This window comes from Meles meles, chromosome 17 (assembly GCF_922984935.1).
Source record: "Meles meles chromosome 17, mMelMel3.1 paternal haplotype, whole genome shotgun sequence".
NCBI classification, from domain to species: domain Eukaryota; kingdom Metazoa; phylum Chordata; class Mammalia; order Carnivora; family Mustelidae; genus Meles; species Meles meles.
Genome location: NC_060082.1, coordinates 62,352,224 through 62,377,467, shown reverse-complemented (window position 1 = coordinate 62,377,467; position 25,244 = coordinate 62,352,224). Strand labels below are relative to the sequence as shown.

Sequence of the window (25,244 nt, the reverse complement as noted above, 5' to 3'; positions counted from 1 at the left end):
ATATACCCCACACTCCAATAAAACAGTCATAATGTGCCCAAATAATTTAGACAGATTCTGGGACTCCATAACAGGAGAATTTAACCTATTCTTGATGGACTCTCCTAGCAAAATGATGGGCAAACAGTGCAATTTTTTGAAGCCCACGCTCCCTGATCCCCAAGCCGAGCTCTGCCATCTACTACCTGTGCAGCCCTCGGCAAACTATTCAATTTCTCCAAGCTTCAGACAGCTCGTGTGTAAAACAGGTACAATCACAGTGCCCAAAGGGTTATTACGAGCAACAGGTGAGATGGGGAGTGTGTGGCGGTCCACACAGACAGCCTTCAGTGTTGCTGATCACAGTTGTGATGAGGATAACGAGGATGAGTTGCTTTTGCACCCTCGTATAATGGCTCAACAGAGAAATAAACGAGCTTATTTTTGAACTCTCTAGCCACTTATCACCAGCTTGCCCACTTAAAATAGGTAACTATAACAGTTGATATTTTAAACACCGGGTGCCCTGATTGGAGACAATTTGGAATGGACAAGATCAGATACGTAAACAGAAACCCAGTACTGTTTTTTACTTATAACCTCAATTATGGTTGCCTATCACCGCCCACTGGTTCTAGAGCTCATATATAAGCCAGGCCCCTTTTTCCAATTTTCCTCTGCAAACAGTGTAACTCGCGCTCTCAGTGCCCACCTGGGGATTTTATGAGGGTCTCATCATTGAACCTCCTGCCTTCTCATGCATGCACCCTCTGCACTGTTTGAGAAGATCCTCTTAATTCATGGTCATCCCCAACTAAAAGCTCTTCTCTAGAGCACCACTGTGTGCTTAAGAAAGGCTAAACTGTGTTAAACTGATCATTACAACCCTTTGCAATCTGATCTCGGCTCCTGGCATCATTCCCTTCTGTTACCCACTAACTTTCATGGCCCTTTCTAATATGTTCATTCTCTCTGGCTATTTTTCTCTGCGTTGAGGCCTCTTCTAACTTATATGTCTAGGTGACAATCTGACCTATTTTGTAAGGCTCAGCTCACTGTTTTTTCTTTATGAAATACACCTTATTCCCTGTAGTAGAAATTAATATTTTTTCTATGGTAAAAGAGTAATGTGTATTTCTACTATAACACATTACAGTCTACTAGAAAGCTCTCATTGTATCTTTAAAAAAAGGCTACAGCTACATTTTAAAGGAAAAGGAATGAAAGAAAAGATTGTAAATTTTATCAACAAGATAAATGGTTCGAGAAAAATATTGGTAAACATCTTTGAAACTTCTACATCATACATTTTAATGTTCCCATGTCCCCATCAACAACCTGACTCTAAAGAGATTAAAAGAATTCTATTAACTAGGAGAAAACCATCATTTACACACCAAAGACTGTCTCTATTTCGGTGAGTCCAACCTCCCTAACACTACGTCATCTCTATTCACTACAGTGCCAGGCCTTCCTGCTGCCCCTGAGCACAACAGGTAGGACTGGAAGTCAGAGGCTCTCAGCCCTTTTCAAGTAATTCATAGTGAGTTATCCCTGGGATGCAAACTAGCAGAGGATCCTTGTACATACAAGTTCGCAGACGTCCTGGGGTACCAGTGGACATTTCTCCAGAGAAGAGATCCAGGTGGCATGCAGGTGCACAGAAGGGAGCTCAGCATCCCTGGATAGTAAGGAGGTGGTTAGGCCTATGGTGAGGTGTCCCTTCACACCTGGTGGAATGGCTGTCATCACTACGGGGATGGGAGATGGCACGAGCTGGCGGGGACATGGGGCAGGCCTTGTGCACAGCTGGTGGGAACGGGGGTTGGTGAACCCACTGTAGAGAACCACGTGGAGAAGTAGGGATGGGCTGCCATCTGGTCAAGGGGCTTCCTTCTGGACGTGTGTCTCAACGAAACAGAGTCCCTATCCCAAGAGGATGTCTGCAACCCCACGTTCACTGAAGGGCTGTTCATGGTGCCCAGGACATGGCGGCAGCCTGGGTCTCCACGGGCAGATGGGTGGGTGGAAAGGACACGGTGTGTGTGCGTAGGTGGTGGCATACTGTTCAGTCACAGAGGAAGGAACGTCCCACCACCTGCGATGACGTGGATGGAATTTGAGGGCACGTGGCCAGGGGAGGTGGGTCAGCCAGAGAAAGACAAACACTGTCTCATCTCTCTTAGGTATGGAATCCTAAAACCAGCCACAGAAACAGACATCAGATTTGCAGTTGCCAAGGCAGAGAGCAGGGGAAAGGGGCCTGGGCCAAGGCGGGAAAGAGGCACAAACCTCCAGTGCTAAAACAGGTGAGTCCTGGGATGTGGTGAACGAGAGGACCACAGCCAACAGGACTAGCATCTGTATGTGAAAGCTGCTAAGCCAGCGCATCTCAAAAGTCCTCAGAAACGTGTAACTGTGTGAGCCAACGGAAGTTAAGCCCGACTTCCTGTGATAATCATCTCACAACATAAACACAGAGCAGACCAGGCCGTTGTGTGCCTTAAGCTTACCCAGGGTTGTATGCCAATTATGTCTCAATAAAACCAGAAAGAAGAAGAGAAAAAACACACAGTAAGTACTTCTTTGCTGACTAAAGTCTCCAGCGGGACTCTCCACAGTTACGCGGGCGAAGCTGTACGTACGGGATTGCAATATGACCGCAGGCCAGCAAACGGGTTTTTACGTTGACAATGTGAGAGCTGGAAGGAGGGGAAAATGAAAGGAGCCGAACAGCTTCAAGGCGTCCTTCACGTGCGCGCAACATCCTCCCAGACACAGGTGCACACGCTGGAACCTGCTCCCAAACAAACCTGGTTTGACACTCACTTCGTTACTACCGGAAAGAAGCCACATATGCCTGTCGGCAAGAGGTTCTCTCTCCATTTGGGTCACTGGCAACCTTTACACAGAGACCACTGGGCCGACTCCAAGACATCATGCGCGGATTTCAGATCTGTGACTTGCTGTGCCGTGTCTCCTAACGTTGCCGGACGACATCTGCTCCCCAGCCGTCGCGATGTGTTTAAGTCACCCTCAAGCGCACACACACACACCCGGGGAGTGGGGGCTTGGCTATAGACTGATCAGGGGAAAATACAATTTTTCCTACTTCTCCAGGCAAACAGGATGACTTGGAACAACGACGACTTCTTCATTCTTTCCTTATGCCGTCCCGGGTACCCCCTACTCTGCAGGCCACCCTGTTAAATACACCGACGTCCGGGGCAATACGGATCTACCGGAGGAGCACAGGAATCCTTCTGCCGCCCCCTCCAGCAAAGTTCAGCTTCCCCCAGGCCTATGAGATTTCTCAGGAAAACCGCAGAACTGTTCAAAGCACTGGCGACCTCAGGTCTGCCTCCCTTCAGGATTCGCACCCAGAACCACTAGGAGCCTCATCCCCGGATTCACTGCTAGCTGGAAGAGACAGAGGGAAAGAAGACCCCCCCCCCCGACACGCTCCTCCTGGGACCCCCGCTGTGTCACCGCATCTAGTTCCAGGTGAGGAGCAAGGAAATGCCCTCAGCCTGGACGCTCCACGGAAGGTCCTGCAGAAGCCACAGACTGTCTTCTGGGCAGCTCTGGCCTCCTCCCCATTTGCACATCAGCACATGAAATGCACAGACCCCTCCACCATCCCCTTCCTTCCTTCGCTTCTGCATCAGAGTGTTTCTCCCGGGGTCTGTCGGAGGAAGCCGTCAAGGGGGCTTGACTGCAGTCTGACCCACGAGCGGGCTCCCGGGCCAGAGGCTCCTCACCTCCCCAAGCTCTTGGAGGGTATATTTCACTCTCTGTTCCCAAATGGGAGCCATTTTCAAGGGTGCATCCTGGAGAGAGCAATGTGGCATCCAGACCACCACTGAGGGTATCCGTGACTAAACCCCATTAAGACCACTAGAGAAACTTCCAGATTCTGGAGGGCGGAGGCAGGAACGTCCTCGGCTGGCGGCCACCCCAGCAAGCCTCCAGCCTCGTAGGTAAGTTCCCTGGCTTTAACCTCTGCCACCTGTCACCTGCAGCGGCTGCCTCCCCCTTCCCTGCCTTCCGTGTCCCGGGGCCAATTTTCAGATCCCAGCCAGGGACCCCGAGACTGCAAACCGACAGAAGCAGCTGGTCCGCCCACAAAATCTCTACCGAAGTTTTTTTATTTATCGCTTGTACTTCATCTTGTGCTTTTAAAAATGTATCTGAAGTTTATCTAAATTATTACTTGGATGTTTCATTTTTTAAATATATATGAGGCCAATGACAAAGATACACTAAAATTCAATGATCAGAAAATCCCAGAGAAACAAAAATAATGGAAAAAATAAGATCAGAATTAGATACAGTCAGTAATTATAATGCCTCTTTGTTATCTCTGACACCTCCTGTTCAAGGAAGTCCACAGATATGGCCTCCGAGCATCCTACTATTTGTGGGTAAATGCAACCGATTGTAGGACATACCATGTCATAAATGAACATCCATAAGACTTTGCCTGTCAGGGGTGCCTGGGTGGCTCAGTGGGTTAAGCCTCTGCCTTTGGCTCAGGTCTTGATCTCAGAGTCCTGGGATCGAGCCCTGCACATGGCTCTCTGCTCAACAGGGAGCCTGCTTGCCCCTCTCTCTCTGCCTCCCTCTCTGCCTACCTGTGATCTCTCTATCAAATAAATAAATAAAATCTTAAAAAAAAAAAAGATTTCACCTGCTTGGTGTGGGGATTTTCATATTACAGTAGTAAAGGAGATGAACCACACAGCCTGAAAAATAAAACCGCATTTCTATGGAATTCTTTATTCAATAATCCAGAACAGGCAAGAGGAAAACCCTATAGCATAAATTTTCAGAAGTGAACCATGTAGGTGGACATCGGTAATTACACGGTTCGGTCACGTGAGTCACTGTTACGACGACAGAACCGGCAGATTCAAGAGCTCGGTCCCCACAGCACGTCTATGACTGTGCCATTCCGTGGTCAGTGTGACAGGAATGAAGGTGGACAAGGAATGTTGTGCTGATCTCAGAACCCAGGAGGCAAGAAGTCAGACGTAACCAAGAGTAAATTTGCTTGCATGGGATTCGGTTTTGTGGCTACACTTTCATGGATACTTTTTTTTTTTTTTGACAGACAGAGATCACAAGTCGGCAGAGAGGCAGGCAGAGAGAGGGGGGAGCAGGCTCCCCACTGAGCAGAGAGCCTGATGTGGGGCTCGATCCCAGGATACTGGGATCATGACCTGAGCCAAAGACAGAGGCTTTAACCCACTGAGCCACCCAGGTGCCCCTTCACGGGTACTTTTAAAGTTCTTATTATCGAAATCCCTACAGGAAAAAAAATAAATAACTGTAATGAGAGATCTGAAACTTGATTATCATTTTCCCAATGAAATCATTATTCTTGTAACTAAGGTTTTGACAGGGAAAAGTTTCTCAGGGTACAACTCCCCCATTATATACTGTGAAGCTAAGTAACCATATTTTTCAAAGCAGAAAGAAGGGCATCTGGCTTAAAAAATACCTGAATTTGAAGGTTTGTTTGTTTAAAAGATTATAATTTGTGCATGTATGAAATTAATTTGATTCTCTATTTAATGACTCCTTTAAAAAGTTTTACGAAGTCACCATTGCCACAGAAAAATCTGGAATGCATATTTGGCTAAAGGTGGAACCACTTCCAAGCAGTTAAAAACAAAGAGCTGCCCTAGTTTTTCACAAAAATCTTCCCCTGTTAACATCCTGGACATGTGGTAGGTGGTTGTGCTCAGGTCTTGGCTCTGCCGCTAGCTAGCAACCTTGGACCAATCACTTAGCTTCTAGAAAGTTTCAGTTCTTCATAGTAAAATAAAAGTGCCCATCATCTCCTTGGCCCATCATCTCCTTAAAACGTTGTGTCTGAGTAGGCTTTGAAAGGACCACCATCACTCACCAACTCCAAGCCAGGGTACAGATGTTTAACTACGAAAAAACACAGGCCCTGGCAGGTTTTAAATCTGTAGGGTGAATTCCTATAGTCATCCTCTGATGGTTAGCACTTAAATATTTTTAAGATTTTATTTATTTGACAGAGAGAGAGAACAAGCAGGGGGAGCTGTAGAAGGAAAGGAAGAAGCAGGCTTTCCACCGAGACCCTGAGAGCATGACCTGAGCTGAAGGCAGAGCTTAACTGACTGAGACACCCAGGGGACCCAGCCCTTTAATTTTTAACACAGATCAGTTTAGCCTCACTGAATTTCAAACCTTTGCCTGCTCTCCCCTGTAACTTTCATACGCCACATAACCAACTTATATCACAACTACTTCTTCTCCAGCAAGCGTGTTCATGTTCTAGGCCGGGCTACTTTCTGGGATGCTTGCTTTAATACGTTATGCTGCCTTCTTGTAGCACTCAGTTTATTATATCTTGACCCTTTAAAGGAACATTGCAGAAAAGGCTATCTTACCTTTTCCTAACTACTCCAAAATAAATCTCGTAGTTGGGTGATTTATCTTATGGAAATACCCTGGAAACAATGTTGATGCTCAGGCAACTGGTCTACCAGGAATATAAAGATTTTTTTTTTCTTTCTCCAGAATACCTACACAGACTTACATCTAAAAATCAACAGTAAATGTGAACTCGAAGTCATTACCACTTACCTTCATAAACAATACTTTCCCTCATTTCCCTTACAGACAACATAAAGGGATGAAAAAATATCACTTTTTAACTACTTGGTATGCTTCCATTTAATTAAAAGCCTATCTATAAAATGCACTAGCAACCAGTCAACCTTCTTCATTGGCCAACTCTGGGGTTGTCATTTATCCCCTAATTTTCTCAGGGGTTTGAGGGCAACCTGTATCCACACCAAACCTTCCAAACCCAAGGTCCACTAGTTAGTTGCAAGTATAATCAATAGAGATCAAGGAATTACAGAATAATTTCCAAATTTACCTTGACAGGATCCAAGGACAATATCATTAGAAAAGAAACAAAAGCACATTTAAAAGGGAGGAACACATTCTGTTAACAAAGATCAAAAGGTTTGCAAATACACTCCGTTGCATAAGGGGTTAAATGTCTGAACGTCTGAAGACCCAGTTATGGCTGACTGAAGGTCTTCCCAGACAGAATGCCCATCACCAGTGGTGAAAGACCTGTCTCCTTCCAACATTATCCTACACAAAATAGTTCACAGGAGACTTGATGGTGGCGATTATGCTATGCAGAGCTAATCTTCCACACAGGGCTTGGTGCTGTCAGCAGACCATATGTTCCCTTTAACATTGTTCCATAATGAGCACGAGGTAGCTAAGAATCATCAATAACCACTTAAGGAGCAGTTCCCATGGGTCCGTAATTGCTGGACCATATGATTCTTCTGTCCTTGGAACTAGAATAAAAGAAGATGCTCATTAGCTCCAGGAACTCAAGTGAGGTCTTGCAAGACATCTGACAAAGCTGAAGATGAGACATAGATAGAAAGAGAGAGGGTGTCTTAAAATTAGACTTTACAGCTGTATACCAGAGAACATTGGTTAACAGGTCAAGGAAAAGTTGGTGGCAAGTCTCTAACTAAAGTGCGGCCTCATGGCTCTGTCCTCTGATGGGATCAGCTAGCCGGAAGGGTGATCACATCACAGATCAGAGAGGGAAAGGAAATGTGCCATGTAATCCAACACATCAAAAAAACCCAACCTTATGGAAAGCTTGGTGGCATTTCAGAAAACGTAATTCAACAGATCTAAACATCACACCTGAGTTTCTGTTTAAATAGTCAAATCACCGAAGCAGAACCTGAAGAGGGTCCAGTTACACAGCAGCTTCTCTGAAAAATGTCTAGAGTCTTCCTCTGATTGCAAGCTCAATATGATCTATGTGTAAGGGGGTCAACCAAACAAAAAGCTGTTGAAAACATTGATGCAAAAGAGAATTCTAATATCCAGGAAAGAGGAGGTGGACATTCCACTGTATTCTCTACTGGTCAAGCCATCCCTGTGGCTGAATTTTCTTATGGAAACTATATTTCGCCCCGGAATCTAGAGGCATATTCTTCCCCAACACAAAGAAAAACTAAACCTTGTATCTCTTGACACACAACCCATGTTTTCATTAACCCGTCATTTCATCTCTACTTAGTTTGGCTTTCCCATGATTCCCCTATTCAATTCTGTTCTTCTTTGGTGGGTTTTTCCTCCCGTTCTTCTGACCTATCTCCTCCAGCAGGTATCAAAAAACAAGTGACCTCTGGAATATACACAGTATTTTGTTGCCCACCTCAGAGCTTCTCTATCAAAAAGGAGAGTGTCTCAGTTGCTTAAATGTCCAGTGGCTCGATCAGTTAAACGTCCTACTCTTGACTTCATCTCAGGTCATGATCTCAGGGTTGCGGGATGGAGCCCAGCAGTGGTCGCACTCCGAGCTCAGCGGGGAGTCTGCTTAAAATTCTCTCTTCCTCTGCCTTTGCCCTTTCCCCCAGTTCATACACTAATAAATACATCAATCTTTAAAAAAAAAAAAAAAAAAGGAACGTCTAATCGAAGAAGGAAGGTATTATATTCAACCAAAGGGTCACTTATCCATTGTGCTTTTGTCCATTGAACTCTTAGTCATCACTAAGTTTCCAGAACCTCTTAGTTTCCTTTTGAGGGAGGAAGTATGTTCATGAGCCTTTACTGACAGTCTATTGAGTGTACTGCATTATAACACAATGGTTGAGAGAATGAACTTGACAGGGAAAATTTAAAAATCTGGTTTTGAATTCTGGCTTCCTCAGCAGGCAGCCTGGCCATGGCATGTTCCTTAAATTCTCAGATCTGTAACTGGTTTAAGGATTAAATTATACAGCATATATAAGGGGTTTAGCACAACGCCTCTCGCCTGGTAAAGAAAAACAGTGGAGCTATTATGTTGTAACTGATGTTCTTATTAGTGTCATTATTATTACTATTACTTATTCCCTTTTACATTCTAAGAGACTAAGTTTCAGACCCGGGATGTAGCAATCATTTCTGCTCTTTTCTTTCTGCACATTTTTTGCTATTCTCACCTAATCCAGAGTCTGACACGAGAGGATTAAATCAACAGCTGCTCGTGGGCAACTGTACGTACCAGCTAGCCGGAAGGGTGATCAGCAGTGTTTGACAAAGAAGCGAAATGAGCAACACTGCTTATATTCAGATATCCCAAGTCAGGGAGTCAGAAGGTAATTATTCATTCATCCACACACAGGAGAAAGACTGATGGTAACACAGAGATGAAAAATGATCCGCGTCCGAGAGAAACATCAATAAAATGCTGGGGAGTGCAGCAGACGGAGGCGGAGCTGTGCTGGCCCAGAAAGGTTAAAACCGTAATGGACTGAGAGTGCAATCTAGTTTCTAGAATCGTTCTGGGGTTACGTTCATGCTGGATCTCCCTCCCACCTGCCGCACCCTCAGCCTCCACTCCGGTCCTGACGTGCCTACGGGATTGACTTTAAAACATTTATTGCAGAAAATACCAAGTGGTTTTAAGCAGGAATCATATGAGACAGAGTCGTGAAAAGTGCACGCACGGGGCTGGCATTAAGTGAGGCCCCAGCCTGTTAGGGTTTCTCCAGGGGAGACCAACAGGTAGGGAAATGGATGTGCAGACCACAACACGTAGGACAGGGCTCAATGATACAGAGACATCCATCCTGGGAAAGAGAAGGCTTGGTCAGCCATAACTATTGTTTCTGTAGAGGCAGAGTGCCCTGTGTCAAAGAGGGTTTGGGTAGCCTATATAAACCTAGAAATGTAAATGAGAACCACAGGAAAGAGGGCTGGAAAAGTAGATTTTATGTTAATGGAAGGAACTAATTTCTAACAGTTTGCGGTATCCAACCATGGCTCTCTCCCGAGAAGGTGGACCCCTTTCTACTGATGGAGTCGTGCAGAGCGGAGCTGGGAGGAGTGAGGTAGACAACAGTCATGGTCCCTTCCCACTCTGCATAGCAAATGTCTAAGAGTTTTCTCCTTTCAGGGAAAACCTACTGGTGGAAATGGTCTTCAGACCTGCGGTGTGGGGTAGCTCTCCTCTTTGCGTATCTGTTAGCAAATGCAAAACAAATTTACTGGAGGCCTGACCTTCCTTGCAGAGTTGACTTGAAATGCCAATAAAATAAAGCCTCTGAATCCTCCCCACAAATTGACATGAACAGGACTCAGGGAAAAAAATCAGATTTCAACTTCTGAACCATACAGTCAGGTGTCTGACATTACAGGAATGCGAAAGGTGGCCCGTTTCCCCCACTGCCCTTTGTTTTCGGGGCCTCCTGCCTGGAACGGGGAGTTTCATTCCAAAATGGTAAGTGGCAATGTCTGGGACTATGCCCTCCTGTCTGCCTCAGCTCACTTCCCGCCTTGGAGGAAAGGATAACAAACACAAGGTTTTCTTTGGCTCTGACGGATCTTCCCCAGAGAGGAAATCCAGGAGTTATAGGTTAGAAAGACTCTCCAAAGCAGGTCAACAAAGAGGCAGACCTAGGAGCTCTTCAAAGGCTTCGACCCCTACACAACTCATCTGGCCTCTCGGCTCTCCATCATTTACTTCTCAAGGCCTGCCAGACTCCTGGTTTTAACAGAAAAAACACTCTGTTGGTGAGATGAGGTTACTGAGATGAGAGCAACTGCCCAAAGTCTGTGTCTTCACAGGTGAAAATCTGCCACACGAAATCTAGCAGTAACTGGACCTTTCCAGTCTTTACTTGGAGTCCATTAGAACAGATACACTCAGATATATTCAGAATAACATCTAGGGGCTAGGGGACAAGAAAAGACGTGGACCGGGAGAATGGGAACTACTTTGTCAATAAGGAAACCTGAGTGCCCACATCTATAATCTTGGTTAAGTCTGAGCCTGAGGTTTTCCATCTGCCCTACACGCAAAGGATAATAACTCCCAAAGGATACCAGTGAGGGCTTCAAAGAAATGGCATCTGTAAAAACACTTTGTAAGGTTTGAAATGTACCTAAATGTTAGGCTATGGCAATCTTTTACTATGCCTCATAATCATGATGTGACTCTTTAAATCTCAGTAATGAAGCAAGGATTGAAAAGAACACTATATATTTTCTTAATTTTGTGTACGAATATCAAAACTATCTGCACAGGTAATGTGATCTATTACAAAAATTATTAAAAGGCCACCTGGAGTTTTAGATTTCTTTATTAGTACAAAAATGTTTTTATTTTGTATCTTAGCTTTATGTTATCTACAAAAAGTAGTCAGATATTTCTCTGTTTTAAGTTCCTGTAAAAGCTCTACATAAATAGCAATTATAATATTGCGGGCTCATGAACCCTGCTGGGATGCGCGGTCTTTAAGCAAAACAAAAGCCATAACCACAAAGGAACTTGCTCAGAAATCTATTGGTGGACTAAGTCAGTGACACACATTATACACACACACACACACACACACATATATAAATAATATATATATTTTGGAAAGTGTTTTAATCCCTTCCAAAAAAAAAAGTACACCAGAGATCAAATGTTTATGTAGAATAAAAAGCAGATACAGTTTTGGAAAAGTATTTTGAACCCTTCAAAAGAAAAGGTAAACCAGAGATCAAATGTTTCTCTTGAATAAACAGAGGACAGATGAGAAAAAAAGCCTTTCTGAATTTTCGGCTTCCACACGGACATTATGAAGACAGCAGTGAACTAAAGAGTTAAAGACCTTTTCCCTTTAAAGAGTAATTCATGTTTCCACCAATTGCAAGGGCAGCGGTTAAAACGGCAGAATCCATCCTCAGTCACAAGGTTGGCGGGGGCATAAAGATCATTCTAGACCACATAATACTTCAAAAGTATCAATGACACTCTGACCACACACATGCCCGTGGTGCCCCTCTCTGGAGAGGAAAGTGCCTCTGGGCATGAGAGTCAAAAGCTCTTTTGTGTGTTACAGAGTAACCGGTGGGGAGGGGCAAAAGGACATCGCCCCACACAGCAAAAGTCACTCCATGGACACAGCTTTCCTTCCAGACTGTAGATTTTTTTTTTTAAAGGAGCATAAGAAAGTCCATGGATTTTGGTTTCCTTTGAACACTATTACCATTCTGTACTTTTTATAAAACAGGAAATTGCAATAAAAAAAGGACATGTCTTATCAAAGGGCCCTACCAGTACTTCTAGTTATAAAATCCCTTCAAGAATTGTCAGCTGTGGGGCGCCTGGGTGGCTCAGTGGGTTAAGCCTCTGCCTTAGGCCCAGGTCATGATCTCAGGGTCCTGGGATCGAGCCCCGCATCGGGCTCTCTGCTCAAGCGGGGAGCCTGCTCCCCCCCCCACGCCTGCCTCTGCCTACTTGTGCTCTATCAAATAATAAGTAAAATTTTAAAAAAAAGAATCGCACAGACCCTTTAATATATGCAGATACAAAAGAAAGCAAACATTTTCACAAGCGTTATTAAATTACGGCATAGTAGGAGTCATTAACAGTCAGCAGGCAGGGGCACTGGGCTCTGCCAGTCTCACATTCCAAATAATCAAAAAGGATATCCAGGGGCGATTAGTTTCCTACACATTGATTATTCCAATCTCCACACTAATAAGGAGCGCTAAATGACATAAAGTTAAAAAGCGCAGTGAGAAAGGGAAGACTGAGCCCACGTGCAGGGGGCAGGGGGATACAACCTTGGTAGATGAACTTCTCTTTCAGGTTACTGCAGGGGAGTGAGAAGTTTCACGCATCTTGAAACTTAGCACTGCCTGGAAATCACCCTTCCCTCCACTATCCCCTCCCACATGCGCAGAGTACGTACAGGTCTCACAAAACGAGGAATCAGGACCCGGACAGCCTGCCGAGCCACCAGCCCATGACGACAAGAAGAGACCAGGGACTCCCCATCAGGCCGGTGTACCTTCGACTCTGCGGGCGCGCACTCGGCTGCTTAATGCTCCCGGAACACGAGCGAATGTCGTTGCTCCTAATCCAACAAGTGACACAGCGAACTGCAAAACCTTCCTCGGTCTTGGTCTACAGAACCACCCGCCAGTGAAACGCTCCTCAGCGAATGCTGACTCCACTGCAAAACTTCTGACCACGGTCCTAACCCGTCCTCCCCTCGGCCATCCTTCATCTGTCACACACTTACCACTTAGCCACTAAGTCTGTAAGGCGGTGTGTTTGTTTCTGTGGGGACACACTGTGAAATCAGACCCGGATCCTGTTCTTAAACAGCTCAAGAGATCAAAAAAAAAAAAAAAAAAAAAAAAGGCACATAGACACACACACACACACAGACAGACACACACATACAAACACAGACACACATACACACACACAGAGAAACACACACATACAGACACACACACAGAAACACACACACACATACAGACACACACAGAAACACACACATACAGACAGAGACAGACACATACAGACACACAGAGAAACACACACATACAGACACACACATACAAACACAGAGACACACAGACACACAGAGACAGACACACACACAGACACACACACAGAGACACACACACACATACAGACACACACAGAAACACACACATACAGACAGAGACACACAGAGACAGACACAGACACACACACACACAGTGATGTTCCGGTAAGCGTTCAACGACAGTTAAGGAGGGAGAAAAGCAGGTGATGGGCATTAAGGAGGGCATGAGTCGGGAGGAGCGCTGGGTGTCACAGGCAACTAATGAATCGTTGAACACTGTGACAAAAACTCATGTACCATATACTGGCTAACCGAACTCAACCAAAAAATTCAAAAATTTGAAATAAATAAAAAGAAGGGGGAAAAGTGTGAAGGAGCTCTGACTTCCAGCGTTTGCTGATTCCCGCGCTGTCAGTCCTCCTACCGCACCTGATTCTGGTCTGCCAATGGGCCACGCTGAATGCAGAGCAGGGCAGAGATGCCCGAGCCAGCCGAAGCCTAGTCGGTGCACCACTGCGCAATTTACACGGATATTTATATTTGTGTAAATTTACACACACACACACACACACACACACAAACTAACCAAATACTTCATAGTTGTTATCTTAAAACAACGGGATTATGATTAACTTTATTTCTTTTTCGCACCTTTTTTAGCATCCCACCATTTTTATAGAGGTTTTTGTTTTTTTTTTAGTTTTAACTTTTTGCCCATCCTAATGGACAAATGACTGACATGGGCCTCTGTGTGTGTTTAAGGTCTATGGCATCTCAACTTTGCTGACGTCAATGATGACCACGATTACCTCAGTTAACATCCCCCATCTCACGTAGATACAAAAAATAAAGTGAATGAAAAAGAATAAAAGGAGTATTTTCTAGATCAGCACTAGCCCCCATATCCTCATCCCAGACCAGCTTTTCTAGGCAGTCCTGGGATTACTAGAACCATTTAAGGAGCGGGGAAAACAAACCATGTTAAAGGCCCATCAAATGAGCTTCCGAGCCCCACGTCCAGCAGGAGGGGAGCACGTCACAGAGCGTCTAACTTAGAGCACCAGGGGGGAGAGGCTTCACTCAGCCCTGCGCTCCCCGAGCCCCACCCTCACTGCCCGAAGACTCTAGAACCTGGAAAAGCCTTCCCCAGAGCATGCTCCCACCACACATGCTCCATCATTTCAAGCGTCCGGTCACCCAGGTCTGTCCACGGACGAAGGAGCGGGAGGTGGGAACACAAGGAGGAAGACGATCTCTAACTCAAGCACAGGGATCCCGGCAGGAATCCTCTTGGCTCTACCAACAACAGCGTCGGTGAGACGACACCTGTTCGTTCCGCGGTTAACCGTCCACGGCATTGGCACCCGCGGCCGTCCCTCGTTCAGCGTTCTTCCCACGCAGACGGACTCTGCTCTGGAGCCTGACAGCTCGCCTCATCCCAGAAACCCTTCTCTTCCTCCTTTTTCACTCGTGGCTGTATAAACCATGAAGCTTACCATCTTAAAAACCATTGGTAGGTATGACTATTTTTAACATCAAGAGCTAAAAAGTCTCGTGGAGGGAAAAAAAAAAAAAACCTGCCTGATTGCTGTGTGACATTTGAAGATGTGCAAAGCCCTTGTCGTCGATCATGGTCCCAACCATGCCCTGAAGTGTCCCGTTCCCAGCACCTCTGGATGTGATGGGAAGGGAGCTCAGAGAGTTTGCATGATTCCCGCAAGGCCACAGCAGGCAAGCCCGCTGCCTTCAGCACGCGCACGTCTGGTGCCCTGCTCCAGGCCAGGAGGGAATGGCCCTGACTTCATTTCCCATCCTGACCCCATCTTCTGTGTGGCCTGCGGCAGAATCCGCGCCTTCTCTGGGCCTCATTAACTCACCTGGAGAATGGGGGGGACAAAACCCACTTCACGGGGCTGTTACGAAACTCCAACAAAACCAAACTCAGAATATGGCAGGTTTGTAAGACATTTACGTGCCCTTTCCAGGCCACTCTAGGCCCCTGTTCGTTTGCTCTGCTTCCTGTCCTCGTACCAGCCTTACTCTGAATGCGTTCACTTGCTTCTCGCCCGACTGGACAGGCCCCCCCAGTCCTCGACGGCGAGGGCTTCAACGGTCCTCTGACGCGGCGTGGATTTCTGAGCAAGAATGAGCTCACACACCATTGGTAAATGGGGGAAGTGTCAGCCCAAACGGAAGCCTCACCGGGTTCTCAGCACACTCTATTTTGTGCTATCACAACACAGCGCCGGACCCAAAGCTCACGTGTGTGCGCACGCGTGCACACACACACACACAGGTGGGTGCGGCCAGCCTCGAGAGCCTGCAGCATTGCCCACGGGGCCTGCCCTTCCTCTGGCCCAACCTGGCCACACACGAGGTTCCAAAAGGGTTTGCTGCGCGTTTCTCTCAGATATTTGTACGAAACAAACAAGCAAAGACTAGAGAAGGAGCCAGACCATTTTGTGCAAAGCTTCTCCCTGCTCCCCTACTTGCAAATCCTGATGCTAATGTCCCCCTGTCCTTGTTTTCAGCATTTGGCAGACGTTTCTTCGCACACTCCTCCACCAGCTACCTTCTCCTTTACCTTTTCAAGGTAAAGTCTTGCCTGACCGCGTGATCCCTTTACTGGCAGGGAGGTGAGCAGGCTAGCAGGAAATCAAGAAATAGCAATGTAAACAGGTTACATTAAAAAATGAAAGGAAGGGGCGCCTGGGTGGCTCAGTGGGTTAAAGCCTCTGCCTTCGGCTCAGGTCATGGTCCCAAGGTCCTGGGATGGAGCCCCGCATCTGGCTTTCTGCTCAACAGGGAGCCTGCTTCCCCGCTTGTGATCTCTGTCTGTCAAATAAATAAATGAAATCTTAAAAAAAAGTAAAAATAAATAAAAATTAAAATTAAAAACTCACAAAGTAGGATGTACCATCATACTGAGGACTCAAGATGAATGAAAGATTAATTATCATGTCATTTACCTTTATCTTTCTTCAAAGTACCCTATCTGTGTATGAAGGAATTTAGATCTTAAAAGATATATTTTTCTGAGATGTACCTCAAAATAATCACCTCGGGGACAGTGTCCGTGGGGAAGTAGAAATGAAATAAGACTTAGCCATGGTTAATGACTGTTCTACTCTGTGATGGGCACATCAGGGCCCTTCTATTATTTTTTTCTGCTGCTGTATCTGTTTGAATTGTACCATAACTGAACATTTTAGGTAGTTTTTACTGTACTTTAACCATATGAAGCAATTTTTAACCAAATTATCAAGAGCCACTGAAGAGCAGCAAATTCTAAAACATGGGTAAGAAAGAACATTTCTCCAAGGGAAGTGCTCCCTAGATATTTCTGTTTCCGTTTATAGGGAAACCCAGTTCCTTTTCTTTGGGCTTTTTTAGGAATAGTTAAAATATATAGAATGTTTCCTACTCACCCAAGCGTTACATCCCCTGTTTATATACGTACGCCTCATAATAAGCTATTACCATCCCCATTTTACAGATGAGGAACCTGAGACTCAAAGAAGCAAACCTGATTCAAGCTCACAAGTATCATGTCAGTTTCTATCCAGGAGTCTGACTGCAAATCCTTGAGCTTAACAAACACCTTCCTCTAATTGCAAAAGTCTCTTTCGCTGGCTCAGGACGGCCTCATCAATCCCGAGTCACCAGAATGGGGATGCCTGAATGAGAACTCAGAAACACTGAGTTTTCGAAGGGGTAAGATCAATACTTTTGTCTCAGTCATCTCAGCAGAGCCCTGAGGATTTCCAGTAGGAGCTTAGCTCCATTCAGGTCATTTACTGAGTCCTCACAAAGCATCAGAGGCTGCACGACCTAGGGGCAGGGCTAGGCACTCAGAACTGCCACAAGAAGATACAGATCAACAGAAAAGTTGGTTTAGAAACCAGATGACCTAAAAAGAAGTAAATTTCCTTATCACCCACTTCTTCCCCTTTTATCACCAATCGCCCTAGAATGAGTTGCTTGACACGTCTTTGCTGCCATGAAATGAGCTTCGTGAGGGCTCAGACATTGTCTGCCTTGTCCACAACTGTGTCCCCAGGGCCCACCACGGGGATGAGACACGGCCTGGGCTCAAGCACACGGAGCGAGAGGATCTGAATTCTGAGTGGCATGACTGCTTGCTAATTTAATTGGAAGCAACACAGTGAAGAGGCAAGAGCAGGGTCTTCGGACCAAGCAGTCATTCATTTGTTCATTCACTCCTTCGTGCATTGGCACAGTCAATTTGGGACACCTGCTATGCACCCCTTTTGTGGGTGCTGGGAACGTGGCCGGGAATGACAGATGTCCCCAACGTCATGAAGCGCGCCACCTCTCCCGCTAACCCTGAGCCATCCTGGGAGTCAGCATGAGTCAGTCTCAGCGAGCTCAGGAGAAAAACAGGATACTAATAACCCACATGCAACATCATTTCAAGGAAGACGGGTGATATTTGTAAAGAACCGGACATAAGGTGAGCACGCTACAAATGGCAACTGTTCTGATTAACAATCAAAAGTCAAAACCAAATACTGAGTATAAGCCAGAGCAAGCGACACATGGCTTTAAATACCAAAGGAAATGCACCTAGAAAAGTTCAGTGACAGAAATGTTGGTATAATGTGTTCTTTCTATGTGGTATTTTTCTTCAAAACATTTAGGGATAGGTCATCTTAAATAGGGGGGGAAATCTCCCTCGATTTCTGTACGAGGGAAAAAGGAGCTGTTGAATCAGTTTGCCTGACATTCAGAAGCTTTGTGTGGTTAAGAAAGGTCATGTAGATTTATATTGTTTTTGACATCTTCCAGCAATGACCAAACAGGCGAAATCATGTCCATTGAGCTTCTATATGACCTACAGCCATGGGGACAGTTGGCAAGCCAGGGAAGACTTCTCAGGAGGCCTTTTGCAAAGTTCACTTTTTCAAGGAGCCTTGGTTAATTTCCACAGTTCCCAAAAAGCGTCCACAAGAATTATCTGTCAATCACTCTCAGGCATTTTCACTTATATTTCGATTCATCTTCTCGAAGATTCTGTGAAGCAGTGTGTCAATTCTAGGACAGAAATGAACCTCGGAGAAGGTGAGAAAGGTGTCCGAGGTGGCACGGCTCGTGAGGGGCAGCAAGGAATGCACACCCAGCCCTTCAGACCGGGACACCCTGCCCTCTCACTGCCACTTCCCCAAGGGCTTCTCAGCTTCCTTTCGACTTTCTGAGACACAGGAAAGAGAAGAGAGCTTAAAAAAAAAAAAGAAAGGATTCCTTATAACACAACTGTAATTTCTCAACAAGTATTCTGACCCCTTTAAATCCTTTTTACCTGGAAGCTTGGTTTTTTTTTTTCCTCGTTCTCGTTGGGAATAGGAATGGCCTTGATCCCTCTCTGAGATGCCACAAGATGGAGATCAGCGGAAATGCCTCTGACATCAGCAAATCCTCGAAGCACCTGCAAGTGCCCTTCCTAGGTGGTGTCTGCATGCTGTGGTCCTACACCCACTGTCCGCTCGCCTGAGGAGAGCCACCCTCTCCAGACACGGGACGTTTCCCCAGGATGAGAAAATAGATAAAATAAGTAGACAGCTGATGTCATTCTACCATCTCCTTATCAGGCCACATCTTCCTTCAAAACTTCACTTTTGTTTTATTCTCTTAAAAAAATCATTTGTTGGGCACCTGGGTGGCTCAGTGGGTTAAGCCTCTGCCTTTGACTCAGGCCATGATCTCAGGGTCCTGGGATCGAGTCCCACATCGGGCTCTCTGCTCAGCAGGGAGCCTGCTTCCTCCTCTCTCTCTCTCTCTCTCTCTGCCTGTCTCTCTGCCTACTTGGGATCTCTCTCTGTCAAATAAATAAAGTCTTTTAAAAAAATCATTTGTTGAGCCCTGCTTTGTGGCAAGCACTGGGTGCCAGCTGTCCGACTAGGTATAGCACAAGCATCTTCTTTTCTCTCTTCTTGCATTTGATGCTGTTTTCCCAAAGGTCAGATACAACAATCACTAGCCACTGGGGGTTATTAAAATTTAAATTGCTTAAAAGTAAGTACAATTTAAAATTCAGGTCCAGGATAGCCACATATCAAGTGTTCCGCTGCCCCCTGTGGCTGGTGGCTCTCCTGGTAGACGGTCCGCATACAGATATCTCCACGATGGGACAAAGTTCCATCGGACAGTGCTGCCACTGAGCTTCCTGGGTTGTGTTTTCATCCGCCTAGAATTTCCAGCCAGGATCCAATCAAGAACAGAGCTACTCCCAGAGTGGGGCCAACCAAGCTCCCGACCTTATCATTCCTGGGGCTCCAAAAGCTGGAGTACAGTGGAGGGAAAAGGAATCCAGGAATCCATCTCTTGCGAGTAGCCGGGTACGTTGTGATAACCCGAGGATGCCACGGAATAGCCAGGATTCTGATTCCTTACTCACACTGAATGACAAACACAAGGGCTTACTGCGTTTACTGAGAGAGAGAGAGAGAGAGAGAGAGAGCGAGAGCACGTGAATGTGAAGAACAGAGGTTCAGAGCTGCAGTGTTGCACTCAATCCAGACTTGGTCGTCTTAGAACTCTTTCTTTCCCATCACAGGTTACGTGGACTCGGCTCACAGGTCTGTGAAACCCGAAAACTGAGAGCTCCATGGTGTCCCAGCAGTTGTACCCAGCAGCTCCCTGGCCATCACCACGCCACAAAAGGAATTTTACTGAGTCAACCCAGAAGTGCTATGGGTGTCCCGCTGGTCACCATGAGAAAAAGAGAAAGGAGGAATATCAAGAGGCTCCTGAACATTCAAAGAAGGCAACAAAGGCCACCGGTCCGGAGACTAAGCTCTACTACGCAGAGCGACCCATGGGCTGAGGACAAACAAATGAAAAGACTACGGAGATGCATGACAAGCAGGGAGACTGGGGGGCTCAGTTGGTTATGCATGGCCTTGGCTCAGGTCATGATCCCAGTGTCCTGGGAGTCAGGCTCACCTGCTTCTCCCTCTTCCCGTCACCCTTGTGCTCTCACACTCTTTCTCTCTCTCTGTCAAGTAGATAAAATCTGGGGGTTAAAAAAAAAAGTGCATGAAAAGGGATGAAAAGGGAAACACCAAGCAAAAGGATGATGGGGGGGTGAGGGGGTTGGATGAAGGAAAGACCCCACATGGAGCAGCAGCCCCTGCTTATCTAGCGGACAGGGACGAACCGTCCCCAGCTGACGCACTGTCCAATACGATTAAACAAAAAGGAAGGGAAAAAATGGGAAAATGAGAGTTCCTTTGCCCAAAGTCCCTGCACAGGGAGAAACAGTTATGAAAACAGTTACTAAACCGTTATTAAAAGTTATTCAAACAGGAAAAAAAGAGAAGAAAGCATTGAAGAGGGTGACTACTAAAGTCTGCTTTTTTGGAGATGACTTTACGCGAAAACCACTGACCTAAGAAAGATTCATTAGGCCAGTGGGCTTTTGTGTCCAAAAGGCCCAGGTGATACATCCTGAATTGAAAGCCAGCTTCTGCCGCCGGCGCGTCGTGTAAAGGGGAACCCCTCATCCCCGCTACACACAACTTCGGGTGTTATTACCAAAGGTCCGTCCCTGAGGTGAACGTGAGTGAGCTGGGCCTTGTGACACAAGGAGGCAAGGTTATTCGAGGAAAGATGCCCAGGTTACCGGCAATCCTGAAGATGACGGAGGGCGGCATGCGGTCCTGCTGGTCTGACGCAGTCTGAGACAAGGAATTCCTTGAACTGCAGACCACACACCCAATCAGGAAAACCCCCATCATCGTGGTGATTCTGATGATCCCCAAAGAGCCTTACCTATCTGCAGCCATCAAGAGAACGATTCATCCTCTTGTTAAAAAAAAATGCAAAGAGGGGAGCCTGGGGGTTCAGAGGGTTAAGTGTTGGACTCTTTGGTTTGGGCTCAGGCCATGATCTCAGGGTCCTGAGATCGAGCCCCGCGGCGGGCTCCGTGCTCACTGCCGTGCTCAGTGCAGTCTGCCTGACATTCCTTCCCTCTGCCCCTTCCCCGACTCAATGGCCTGGGCACTCTCTCTAAAATAAATGAAAAAAAAAATCGTAAAATTTAAAATAGCCCCGTTTTACAAAAAAAAAAAATTAAAAATTAAAGAGAACGCCATCAAAAGACAGAGACCTGAGTTCAAGCTGTGTGACTGCAGACAAATTGTGTTACCCCCTCTAACCCACAACTGCATCATCTACAAAATGAAAAAGTAGACAGATTCTAAGTTCCCTTTCACTTCTGAAATTCCTGGAGCTGAAGGCTTTATTTAGTTCACTTAATATCCGAAGAACTGTACAGACTTCAGAGATACATAATTCTAAGAGCTTATTAAAAAGTAGAAGCTAGCCAAAAAAAAAAAAAAAGGAGAAGCTAGCTATGTAGGACTAAATAATTTCAGAAAGGACACTGTAAGCTTAATGAAAATGGTACTACCAAAGCATCCTACAGAACTGCCTCCTTAACTATCTGGAAGACATGAAAATATTTACCTCTTTCATTTTATTAAAAAATTAACAACATAGTGGTTCCCATGGCACATACAAGGTGTTTAATAATTTTAATTAGATCAACAGAATAATAATTACTATAACTTTTGTTACAGCATTGACTGATGATCTAATATATGTTAGGATCTCTATAAGCCATGTCCCCAGGTAACTCATTTTGTCATCAAACAGCTCTATGAAGGAAACCATCTTTGGCTTTCGTTGTTTTATAGATAAGGAAACTGAAGTGAAAGGAGTTAGTTGCTAACCCACGACCATACAGATAAACAATGGCAGATTCAAAACCAGGACCACACAACTGTAGTGCACAAGTTCCTTCCACTTAAACTGTTGACTCGCTCATCACCAGGAAGGACAAAAAAAGAGAAGGCTCCCAGACTTACTCTTAAGGAAACCAGCTAATGTCACAAAGCGGCCATTTCCCTCTATTTCCCTCTTCCCTTTTCAGAAGGCAGAACAGCAACTTCTCTCTCTGGATGGGTTCTTGAGCCAAAATATTCCAGCCTACACCAGGTGGCAATTTTAATGGGACTGGAGCCAAGTTCATGACCCTCTATCAGCGTTCCAATGTCCTGAGACCTTTGTTAATTGAATTAGACACAAGACAAAGGGAACTGAAAAGAGGGTAAGCTAAATTTTCATATTGCCTTGGGCAAACGGCAGAGAGAAGTGGGCCTTTTTTTCCCTAAGGAACCAGGTACCCACTTTATCATTTACGATTATTTTATAATTAGATTGGTGTTTTATAAGACAGAAGTCCCTGTCACCCTGACCTTCCAACGTCTCCTCTTCACTGCTACGAGAGGGGGATTGAGGGCCAAGTATCTGTGTTGCTTATTTCCCACGATTCCGTTTTTCAAGGACACTTAACATTTATAATGTCACCAAACTATCCACATCCAAAATATTTCCATATTCTCTGCAGTGAACACATTCCATCACCACACCACCTAAAAATACCCCGCTTTCCGTCACTCAGTAGAACCACAAAGGTTATTAGGAGGCAATAAAATCCCTAGACAGTTTCTCTTTCCTCCATCTGCACTCTCTTCTGATCAATTAGATTCGGGGAGGCTGGAGGTGGGAAATAAAGGAAATAAAATTCAGGCCACAAATCCTTATCTTAATCCCACAAAGAGCACCGGCAAGCACCAACTGGTGAGGGAAAAGCTCAACCGTGCAAGGCTTTCCTCCTCGGAACGCAAGTTAATTATTACCCAAAATCCATCATTGAAGTATTACTCATAAAATGTCTGCTTCTCAGCAAAAAATACCACAGATGCCGGCCCTATTCCATCTCAGGGCACATGTCAGTATTTATGTCACTGAGGGGAAAATAGGTCTGCATTTGATTCCCACAGATTAAGCTCTTATTTATAGTAGACAATCTCCCTTAGTCCAGAAAGGTGCTTTCAAATAATCTAATTTAGAGAAGACACTCCATTTTGGAATTTTTCAGCAATGGCAAGACATGTCTCCTGGTCCTGCCCCCCATCAGAGCCCCTAATCGAGAAATCTGAGGGCTTAAAGGCTCAGGCTTTTTTGTGATGATCTATTTGCAAACATCCCTGCCTTTTCTCCTGGGCCTTTCTCTTATCAGTTACAAACATTCTTCACCAGCACCCTAAACCCAGAAAGACCAAAGATAAGTAAGGTTCAAAAATGTCAATGGTTATTTTTTATAATGGAGTTCGGGGCACGGGTGGGGGGGGCATTGACACCCTTAAGACTGACCAGATTGGACAATCCTAAAGGGACAGAGGCACAGAGTTAATGTAGAAAATGTCAGCTAACTCCCACACACACCCCCAAGAGACTAGGAATGTCATTGGCTTGATTTCTTCCATGGAAGAAACAAGTCCCTCCCCTTTCCTTTGTGTACTCTCCTGGAGCAGATGGATTTCATAGTTTTCAAAGGCAAGGTCTAGGTCAAGCCAATCAGAATGGGTGATTGTCCTACTGGGGTGACGGTTCCCAATGCACCTTTCTGCAGGAAAGGCCGGTAGGCTCCCCTTGCCTTCAAGAACAGAGCAGTGGGGCCTTATAGACGGACGTTTTGCCACACCACGTGCACAGCAACACATCAGACCCCGTGGCACATATGCAACCAAGTTTAAAAGCATCCCTCCAAGGGACACGTGCATAACAGGCACCCAAACCAGACTGGAATCTGCTGTCTTCCCCAAACGGTGTCATTTTTCTCTTTTACAACTAAACAGAGCATCACCTCAGGGAAAAACGTAACTTCACGCTTTGGTCTGTTTTGAAAAGAAGAAATTAAAAGAAGCAACTGGAAGGAGCAAGGTACGTGGGAGATGAAGAGAGGAGTGGAGCACGGGACAGAGGAGAGGGCGGGCGGGCATGGGGCGGGGAGGGACGGGCACAGGTGGCGGACACGCAGGTTGGCTGTCCCCCAAAACACGTCCAACCCACTAAGGTAGCAAATGAGGAAAACATGTCGGTTTTCTTTTCCGGCAGTCGAACCATAATGGTTGCTCCAGTAGTATCGGAGATTATTGGTCATTTCGAGCGTTCTTGCTGGTGAGAAGCCAGCATTCCAGCCAATTTGAAATACGGGCCCCGAGATGTCCTAGATCTTTTGTTTTTCAAATGCAGGAATGTCAGCCGCTGGACAAAAAGTGATGTATACTGTCTAGTGGGCAGCATGCTGGCCAGACACCAAATTCGGAATGTGTCTCCCGGTACCCCCGGTTCCGGCTCAGCCATCGTCTCCAGCCACGGCCACGCCCCGAATGAGGACTCTGCCCAGAACAGAGCAAGAAGGCCAGTGACATTTGAACAAAACTGAGGTCTAAGCCATCACCTCTGCAAATGTTTCAAGAAGCTAGTCCAAAGCCGGGCAAGTTGGAGCTCAGCCGGTCTCTTCTTAAGGAGGTTGATCACTTCTAATTCCATGCTGGCTAAGACCTGCCTGAAAGAAGCCCAGAAAGCCCGAAAGCCCCGAAATTAAATGTGGATGAGCCTCCTATTTTATGAGCTTTTAAAGTGTTCTCAGCTACATAAAATGGCAGAAACGCTCTCACTCCAATCACGGGCTTTGGAAAGAAAACAGCATTAGGCGTTGAAAAATCGGTAAGGCATGTATTTTGTCCATATGGATTTTTAAAGCGTACTTACTACATCAAATGAAGCCTACAGAGACCCTACATTTTTAAAATTCTTTCAGTGAAGTGTAATTAACTTGCAAGATTATAATAGTTTCAGGTTCCAACATAGAGATACAACAATTTTACGTTGTTACTCAGGGCTCACCACACCAAGTGCCAACACCTTGTATCACCATACATTATTACAATATTATGGACTAAATTCCCTGTGCTATACTCTTCATCT

General features: G+C 45.6%; 1 protein-coding gene and 1 pseudogene across 3 annotated transcripts in view; one reads left to right on the top strand and one right to left on the bottom strand.

Annotated features, from left to right (window-relative positions):
* The window catches only part of RGS7 (regulator of G protein signaling 7), a 509,940-nt gene that overhangs the window by 480,147 nt on the left and 4,549 nt on the right, over positions 1 to 25,244 (bottom strand). The window lies entirely within an intron of this gene.
* Positions 20,442 to 21,076, top strand: LOC123928204 (annotated as a pseudogene).